This window comes from Narcine bancroftii, chromosome 10 (assembly GCF_036971445.1).
Source record: "Narcine bancroftii isolate sNarBan1 chromosome 10, sNarBan1.hap1, whole genome shotgun sequence".
Taxonomy (NCBI): Eukaryota; Metazoa; Chordata; class Chondrichthyes; order Torpediniformes; family Narcinidae; genus Narcine; species Narcine bancroftii.
This window is the reverse complement of record NC_091478.1, coordinates 26,298,565-26,307,768: the sequence shown is the minus strand read 5'-3', so window position 1 is coordinate 26,307,768 and position 9,204 is coordinate 26,298,565. Positions and strand designations below refer to the sequence as shown.

The 9,204-nt window shown below is 45.4% G+C and overlaps 1 long non-coding RNA gene across 1 annotated transcript; it reads right to left on the bottom strand.

Annotated features, from left to right (window-relative positions):
• Nucleotides 1-493: 493 nt before the first annotated feature.
• LOC138744339 (uncharacterized) lies at nt 494-5,470 on the bottom strand. Its single transcript, XR_011345448.1, has 3 exons — nt 5,358-5,470; nt 2,214-2,265; nt 494-917 (listed from the first exon to the last, which is right to left on the bottom strand). It is a non-coding gene; the product is annotated as an uncharacterized lncRNA (long non-coding RNA).
• Nucleotides 5,471-9,204: the final 3,734 nt, after the last annotated feature.

Below are 9,204 nucleotides of genomic sequence, written 5' to 3'. Positions count from 1 at the left end.
GCTATGGAGACCCTCAAGGCCCAGTCTGGTACAATTGCTGCAGAGAAATAGATCGGAGATCAGTCCACAGGACCATTAGTGGCAGAGAGGATCACTGGAGCCTCCCTATCTTCACCCATCAAGGTGATCTACTGGAAAATCATTGAGGACCCCTTCCATCCCGCACACAGCATCTTTCAGCTGCTCCCGTCAGGAAGGAGATAGAGGAGTATCAGAGCCAGTACCACCAGGCTGAGGAACAGCTTCTTCCCATGGGCAGTGAGAATGCTGAACGACCAAAGGAACTGCTTGCACTAACCATCGGACACTCTCACATTCATGAAATAATATTTATTTCTTTATTTGTCTATGTGAAAGTATTTGTCCTGCATATGTATTGTTTGTCTTTATACAGTATGTGTTATATCTGCATGTTTTGCATCGAGGACAGGAGAAAGCTGTTTCGTCGGATTGTACTTGTGCAATCAGATGACAATAAACTTAATGACGTGAATAAGATTCAAAGTTCATAATTATTTTATTGCCATTCTATGAAACAGATGTAAGATTACTTGAAATTGCATTTAGTCTGCCATAAGGCATCAGCAGAAATTGCGTGACATTCCTTACAGTCAAAGAAAGAAAAGCAAAGGAGTGTCCCCTCCAGAGACAATGAGTGTCCGTGGATTCACCTCCAGTGCTCCCAATGCCACTACAGCCACAGTTCTGTACAAGCCATCAGTAATCCAGCCTCCAGATCCAAACCTCCAACGTGATCAGGACCTGAGCCCCCTTGGGGGCCCCTCCTGCCCTCAGCACCTTCTTGCCAATTTTGATATCTGGTCCACCTTCAGGAGCCAATCTCCAGTAGTCCACAATCTGGTGTGAGTCCTTTGACCACAGGTCACCCGCAGTCTGTGAAGTTGGTCAAAGATTCACTGTGAGAACATGAAAAGGATATCTTGTTGTCAAGATGGGGAAAATGTACCATTAGAAACACAATACCATTCACATGTGGAGAGTTAGTCAATGCATTCACTGGCAGGAGAATAATTCAAAAGATTGCACAAGAGTCTTGCATATGGTATTGGTATTGTAACCAGGGTATGGTAACCAGGGTGGAAAATATGAAAGGATGGGTCAGACGCTTAGACAGCAATTTTCAACATTTGTTGAAGAAGGTGCAGATACATGGGATCTACAGCAAATTGGCTTGCTCATAGAAGGTGGTAGTGGTGGAAGGATGCTCATCTGGATGGAGGTCCATGACCAGAGGTGTTCCTGTTGGTACACCTGTTGTTTGTGGTGTATGTATAAATAACGGATGGAAAGGTAGATGGGTTTCAGTATGTTTGCCACAAAGATTGGTGGGTGTTGGGGATAGTGTGGAGAACTATCCAGTGTAGGAGGTATCTGAGGGGTAACTTTCTCAATCAGAGGGTGGTCTGTACCTGGGACAAACTGACGGAGGAAACCATAGAAGCGAGTATAATTACAATGTTCAAAAGAGATACATGAATAGGAAGGGGTTACCTTAGCAAATGCAGGCAAATGCCACTAGCCCAAGATGCTCACCATGGACAAGTTGGGCTGAATTCCCTGTTCTGGGCTGTGCATCTCAATTTCTCTAAAATGTGCATGATTCTTTGGGAGGACAGGGTCCAGACAGGGCAAATCGTGAGAAGATGTTTTCTCTTGTGGGAGCTTACAGGGGTAGTGGATATATCGAAGGCTGAGATAGATGGGTTTCTAAATGATATAGGAATCAATGTTTATAGGCAAAGGGCGGGATAGTCAACATAAGATGAAAGAATAGGCTCAAAAGGCCACCTGCCATCCCTACTTTTATTGTCTCAAAGTTACTAAACTTCAAAAAGCTCTCTGTGGCAGTGAAGAGATTGTTTTGTCATGTAACTACAATTGTGTTCTGGTACTTTCTGCTTTATACAGCTGTATGAATGTTCAAACTAACCTGTTAGACTACTCCCAGAAGAACCATTTTCACAAGGTGTCATGTGAATTAAACTTAAACTAGGGACAATCTGAAAGACGAACACCCAACGATACAAAAACTGCTTCTTCCCCACCGCCATCAGATTTCTGAATGGACAATGACCAACAGACATTATCTCTACTTGAGTATTCAATCCTGCTGCAAAGCAACAACTTTTGTGATATGTTCATGACAATAAATTCTGGTTCTAATTCAGACAATTGTGATCAATGCAACTTACTTATTTCACCGTTCTTTCATCTTCTGTCTCTTCCTTCAGATTCCATTCAGAACTATTGAAATTGGCACAGAAGAGATTCGTTCAGTTCAAGTTCAAGTTAACTATCATCTGACTGTGCAGGGACAACCAGACGAAACAGCGCTTCACCAGACTATGGTACATGCGCGCGCGCGCGCGCACACACACACACACACACACACACACACACACACACACACACACACACACACACACCATAGAAATCACATTATACTTACACATATAATTTAAAATAAATACATATAAAATATCTTGGGAAGCTATGGAGAGGGTGCAGAGGAGATTTACCAGGATGTTGCCTGGATTGAATAAGTCTTATGAAGCAAGGTTAGCAGAGCTGGGACTTTTCTCTTTGGAGTGAAGAGGGATGAGAGGAGACTTGATAGAGGTCTACAAAATTATGAGAGACATAGATAAGGTGGACAGCCTGCGCTTATTTCCCAAGGTAGGAATAGCAAACACCAGAGAACATGTGTACAAAATGAAAGGAGGGAGGTTTAGGGGAGACATCAGGGGTATGATTTTCATGCTGAGAGTTGTGGGAGCCCAGAATGCCTTGTAGGGATGGTGGTGGAGGCTGAAACATTGGGGGCATTTAAGGGACTCTTCGACAGGCACATCAGAGTTACGAGTTAGGGAGGGTTCCGTTCTTTTTTTCTGGTAGGAATATATGGGTAAGATAACAATGCAACTATTTCCGCTTGCTAAGTTCTTGATCTGTGACCTCATAGGTTACTTCATGGCAAGTCCTTGTGAGAATGCATTTTAAATGCATTGAAGTTCTCTGCCACATTTTGTGAGTGAAAGGAGAGGTGTGAATAGACACACAAGAGACTGGAATCTGGAGCCACTCACTCTCTTCTGGAGGAACTCAACAGGTCAAGCAGCATCCATGGGAGAACAGGAAAGGTCGGCGTTTCCTGCTGGAACCCTTCGTCAAAACCTGATGAAGGGATCTGGCCTGCATCGTCAACCTTTCCTTTTCTCCCACTGATGCTGCTTGAAATGCTGAGTCCCTCCAGCAGAATGTATGTTGTTAGATGATCCGTTTGTCACCTGGTTTTGCCTGGATGTGGGCGAGGGCTAGAATTTAATCAAGAATAAGGGATCAGGTTAGCACTGAGATGGAACCTTAGGAATTCTCCATCCAGGAGGGATGTGAAGCTCATTCAGAACTGACGTCGTTATGTGTGCACCAATATCTCTGAGCAGAAAGTCCTGCAAAAGGTAGTGAACACAGCCCAGGACATCACGGGCAACCCCCCTCCCCACCATCGAGAACATCTACGGGAAACACTGCAGTCGGAGAGCAGCAGCACTCATCAAGGATCCACACCCCCCCAGCACACGCTCTGTTCTCGATGCTACCATCAGGAAAGAGGTCTAGGTGCCACAAAACTTGCACCGCCAGGTTCAGGAACAGCTGCTCCCCCTCCACCATCAGACTCCTCAACAACAAACTCATCTGGGACCCATTCAAGGACTCTTACTTTGCACACTATTTATTAATGATATTTTTGCACAGTTTGTTTACATTTCTTTCTTTCTTTGCACTTCTCTCTTTTGTCTACATATCTTTTCTTGAATAGAGTTTTTTGCACCACTGATAAGTTGAAATTCTGCCTGGCCCACAGGAAAAAGATGTATGTAATGTCGTGTATGTACTCTGACAATAAATTGGAACTTTGAACTTCTGAACATCAAAAGATTTCTACCTATTTGAAGAATTAAGGGTTACGGACAAGGGCATAAAAATGGTGACTGAGTCAGAGAGAGACAGCACAGAAATTGTCCCTATTGCCCACTGAATCCGTGCAGACCACTGACTACGCATTGACACATTCCTACACTGATCCATTTCATTTTCCAAGTATTCCCTCAACTCCGCATCGGTCCTTTCACCCACATTTTAGAGACAATTCACAGCATCCAATTAACCCAGCAACCTGTACATCCGAGTCACAAAGAGAACGTGCAAACTCCACACAGACAATGCCGGAGGTTGGGATTGAACTGGTGTCCTGGAGCCATGGGGCAATGGCTCTACTAACCGGACCAACTGCCTCACAGAACTGAGACAGAACATCAGCTGTGATCCTGCTGGGAGGAAGAGCAGATTTAAGGGGCTGAATGGCCTCCTCCCATATCTACTGTATATACTCCTGTAATAGTCGAGTTGTTTGGACCAATTTTTCAGGTCATATTTTGGTGGTCGATTTTTACGTGGATCAAACGTTTGACCATGGAAGTTACCTGCATCATTTGAGGCGTCAGGAACTCAGATGGCCAGGGTGGTGAGTCTATGTTTGGGCCATTGGGTGCTGGGATGGGCGGGTGTCCAGGTCCTAGGAGAGAATGTGTGGCCATGTGTCGGGAGCTCTGGTAGGTAGGTTGCTGGATGGCTGGGGTGAGAGTCCACGGTCGGGGTGTCGGGAGCTTGAATGGGTGGGAAGCCTGGGCAAAGGTCTGCAGTTGGGGTGTTGGGAGCTCCCCAGTGGATGGGTGACCAAGGTGAGGAGTCATAGATGGGGCGTTAAGAGCTTGGGGGGGGGGCAGGCAGCCGAGCAGAGGATTTGTGGTCAGAGCATCTGGAGCTTGTATGGGTGGGAGGCCTTGACAAGGCTTCGCGGTTGGGGCATTGGGAGCTCAGATGGGCAGTCAGACAGGGCAAGGGTTAATGGTCAGGGTGCCTGTAGCTCACATTGGGAAGTGGTTGGGGCCTGGGGAGCTGTGGTGGGTGGGCAGCCAAGGCGAGGATTCATGGTCCGGAGCTCGGATGGGCGGGCAGTTGAGGCTAAAAAAAAGAGGGGGAGAAATCATGGATCATATGAAAGCACATGATTTTGGGACCAAAGAAAGGCTGTCGACTATTACACAGTATCGCCGATAACACAAAAACAAAAATTTGTACCTTTAAATAAAGTTGGTTTGGGAAAGGAAAATGTCTGATTAACCATATTAAAACAAGCTAATCTGGGTCTATGAACTGGAACTGTTAACACACCACATCTGTTTTAAATATCACCCCCTCATTTTAAGAAGCCTACCGATCTCATTAGCCTGGCTAAAGCCTGTGATTCAGAAAGATGGCACGTGGTTACTCACTCCTTTCCTGAGTGAATCTTTCCATAGTTGTTTCTGTTCCCGGAATCTCAGGCCTCAAATGAGGGTAGCAAAGTCAATGACACAGAGTCACAGCCCAGAAAAACTGCAACGTATCCACAAACAACTGAGCAACGTCATGTAAACAGAGGCACATTTATAAACAAGGATGTGGGAAATTCAGGAAAGACCTTATGACAGCTGGCATTCAATTCCTGCTTTAAACTTTGACCGCCAAACTTGCTGATCAAAACCCCCTTCGAGTTGTGGGAATAACGTTCCTGTTTTAACGTTTACTCTATACAAATCTACCATGGTGCATCCTGTGTATTTCACCAAGATCACTTTGGGTTGGCTCATTGACGCAGCAGCTAGAACCGCTCCTTCCAAGATACAGACCTGCTTTCAATCCTGACTTCCGGCTCTGTACATATGGAGTTTGCATGTTCACCTTGTGACAGTATGGGTCTTCCTCACCCTTGGATTCTCTGTATTCCTCCCCCGTCCAAAAGCCGTTGGGTTAGCCCGGTGACTGTATATGGGCACCAGTGTGTGGGTGAAGGGATGTATCTGGGAATGAGAATGAGCTAATGGGGGAGATTAAAGTGGGATTTCCACAGAATATGGAGGATGGTCTTCAACCTGAAATCACAATCATCTCTTTGCCTCCACATATGCAGTCTGACCTCCTGAGTTTAATTTAGTTTAGACATACAGCACGGTAACAGACCCCTTCCCGCCCACGAGCCTGTGCCACCCAAATATACCCATGTGACCAATTAACCTCCTAACCCCATACATTTTTGGAACATGGGAGGAAACCCACGCAGACACGGGGAAAACATACAAACTCCTTACAGACAGTGTGGGATTCGAACCTGTAACAGCGTTTTGTTTTTTGTGGCTGCTTAACAGTCTGAACAGATTCTGTTATCTGAACCACCTGTTTTGTTGCTGAATTACTGTAAATTGTTTACCATCACATGTACAAATATTCATTGAAAAGCTTGGTTTAGCATGCTATCCAGCCAGCCCCAGGGCCATTTTGAAGCCACAAAGAAAAAAAAGTTCACGTGATTCATGGAGGTAATGGCAGTGTTTAACAGGCAAATCACAATTAAAATTTAAATCTGCAACAACAGCGGCTTCCCGATTGGAATCCACCTCATTCATCATTCCAGGGTCCAGTCGAAACCCCCCCCTCTCCCTGTCGTCCAGCTCTCCCCACACACCATTCCCGGATGCGAACTGATGCTGCTCGACCTGCTGAGTCCCTCCAGCAGTTTGTTTGTTAATACCAGTGTCTGCCGTCTCTGGTGTGTCTCCACTTGTCCAGTGGAGTTGGCTAAAGTATCTCTTCTTGGACTATGTGCTGGATTCTAATCTAGGCATTCAGATGTTTTTCTGTTCCGGAGAGCAGCAAGTTTGGCATAGCGGTTAGCGCAACGCCTTTACAGCACCAGCGATTGGGACCGGAGTTCGAATCCCACGGTGTCTGTAAGGAGTTTGTATGTTTTCCTTGTGTCTGCATGAGATTTCCCTGCGGGGCTCCAGTTTCTTCCAACCATTAAAAATGTACAGGGGGTGCAGGTTAATTGGATGTAATTGGGCGGTACGGACTTGTGGGCCGGAAGGGCCTGTTACCGTGCTGTACGTCTAAATGTTTTAAAGTTTAAATATGTAATAATTGACCTTCAGGAATGAGTTATAAACTTGAAATATAATCAAAAGATTTAGGTAAAAATGTCTAACTAGCAAAGGCTAAATAGTTTTCCATGTTGTAATATTTTGATTAAATTTCTCAGCTGAATTCATCCAGAGACTCCAGAAAGTTAACCTTTTGTTAATTTCATAGAACGTTTCAAAGTCCTAGGTCATTTTTGCCTGGTGGAGAGGGAGAAATTGCAAGCGTCATTGGATTATGCATTCCAATTCAGTGACGCACAAGGAAATTGGTTGTGAGCTGATTGCGTTATCTTTTAGTTGAAAAGGGTGGCAAACTTTGTGTCTGCTTTGTGCCTGCCGTTGTTAGTCAACCCATCTCCGCAGCAACAGGAGCAACTGGAGCCTTTGTAGACACCAAACCCACAGAATAAAAAACTGAGACAGAGAGAGAGGGCAGAATGCAAAAAAAAAATCCAGAACAAACAAAAAGAAAGTAGGTCTTTTGTGATGGAGGTTTATCTTTTTACATGCCAAGTTGATCTGGAACATGCCACGTTGATCTGGAACATGCCACCTTAAAAGGTGGCAGACAATTCGTCCAAGGTTTGGGCTCAGTTTGATTAGCCATGACACTACCACATCATTGTTAAATCCCATTTATTACCAGTTCAAGTTCATATTTCCGTTTATCACGTATAGTGGGCACAGCCCAGGACATCACAGGCAAAACCCACCCCACCATCGAGAACAACTACAGGGAACACTGCCATCGGAGAGCAGCAGCAATTATCAAGGATCCACACCACACAGCATACGCTCTGTTCTCACTGCTACCATCAGGAGAGAGGTATCGGTGCCACAAAACTCACACAATTGGGTTCAGGAACAGCTGCTATCCCTCCACCATCAGACTCCTCAACAACAAATTCAATCAAGGACTCATTTAAGGACTGTTACTTCTGCACTTTATTGATTTTTTTTCTCTCTATTGCACAGTCAGTTGTTTACATTTTATTTGATTTATTTTATTTTATTTTATTTTATTTTATTTGTTTACATATACGTAGGCATCACCTACGGCTCCTAGAACGCTTCCACCAGCGTTGTCTCCGCTCCATCCTCAACATTCATTGGAGCGCTTTCATCCCTAACGTCGAAGTACTCGAGATGACAGAGATCGACAGCATCAAGTCCACGCTGCTGAAGATCCAGCTGCGCTGGGTGAGTCACGTCTCCAGAATGGAGGACCATCGTCTTCCCAAGATCGTGTTATATGGCGAGCTCTCCACTGGCCACCGTGACAGAGGTGCACCAAAGAAAAGGTACAAGGACTGCCTAAAGAAATCTCTTGGTGCCTGCCACATTGACCACCGCCAGTGGTCTGATATCGCCTCAAACCGTGCATCTTGTCACCTCACAGTTTGGCGGGCAGCAACCTCCTTTGAAGAAGACCGCAGAGCCCACCTCACTGACAAAAGGCAAAGGAGGAAAAACCCAACACCCAACCCCAACCAACCAATTTTCCCCTGCAACCGCTGCAACCGTGTCTACCTGTCCCGCATTGGACTTGTCAGCCACAAACGAGCCTGCAGCTGACGTGGACATTTACCCCCTCCATAAATCTTCGTCCGCGAAGCCAAGCCAAAGATTTGTTTACATATGTACATATCTTCTTGAATACAGTTTTTTCACCACCAATAAGTGGTAATCCTGCCTTGCCCACGGGAAAAAGAATCTCAGAGTTGTATGTGATTGCATGTATGTACTTTGACAATACATCTGAACTTTGAACTTTGTGTACTGAGACACTGTGTAAAGCAGTACACAAAAGTGCTGGAGAAACTCAGCAGGTCACATAGCATCCATGGGAAGTAAAAGGCAATCGACGTTCTCTTCCACTTCCTCTGGCAGCTTGGGTCATGAAGATAAGCCTGGGGCCTGAGACATCAACTCTGCTTCTCTCTCTACAGATGCTGCCTGACCTGCTGAGTGTTCCCAGCATTTTCTGTGTTCATTGATGCACATTTCCACCACCGACGGCTTTTCCATTGGTTTTCAGAGTTGAGAGCTGAGCAATACCACTCCTATGTTGGTGAAACCAAATGAAGATCAGGCCACTGCTTCGCCCAGCACCTACAACTCCCAGTTTCCTACCCGTATTATTCCCTCGTAGACATGCCCATCC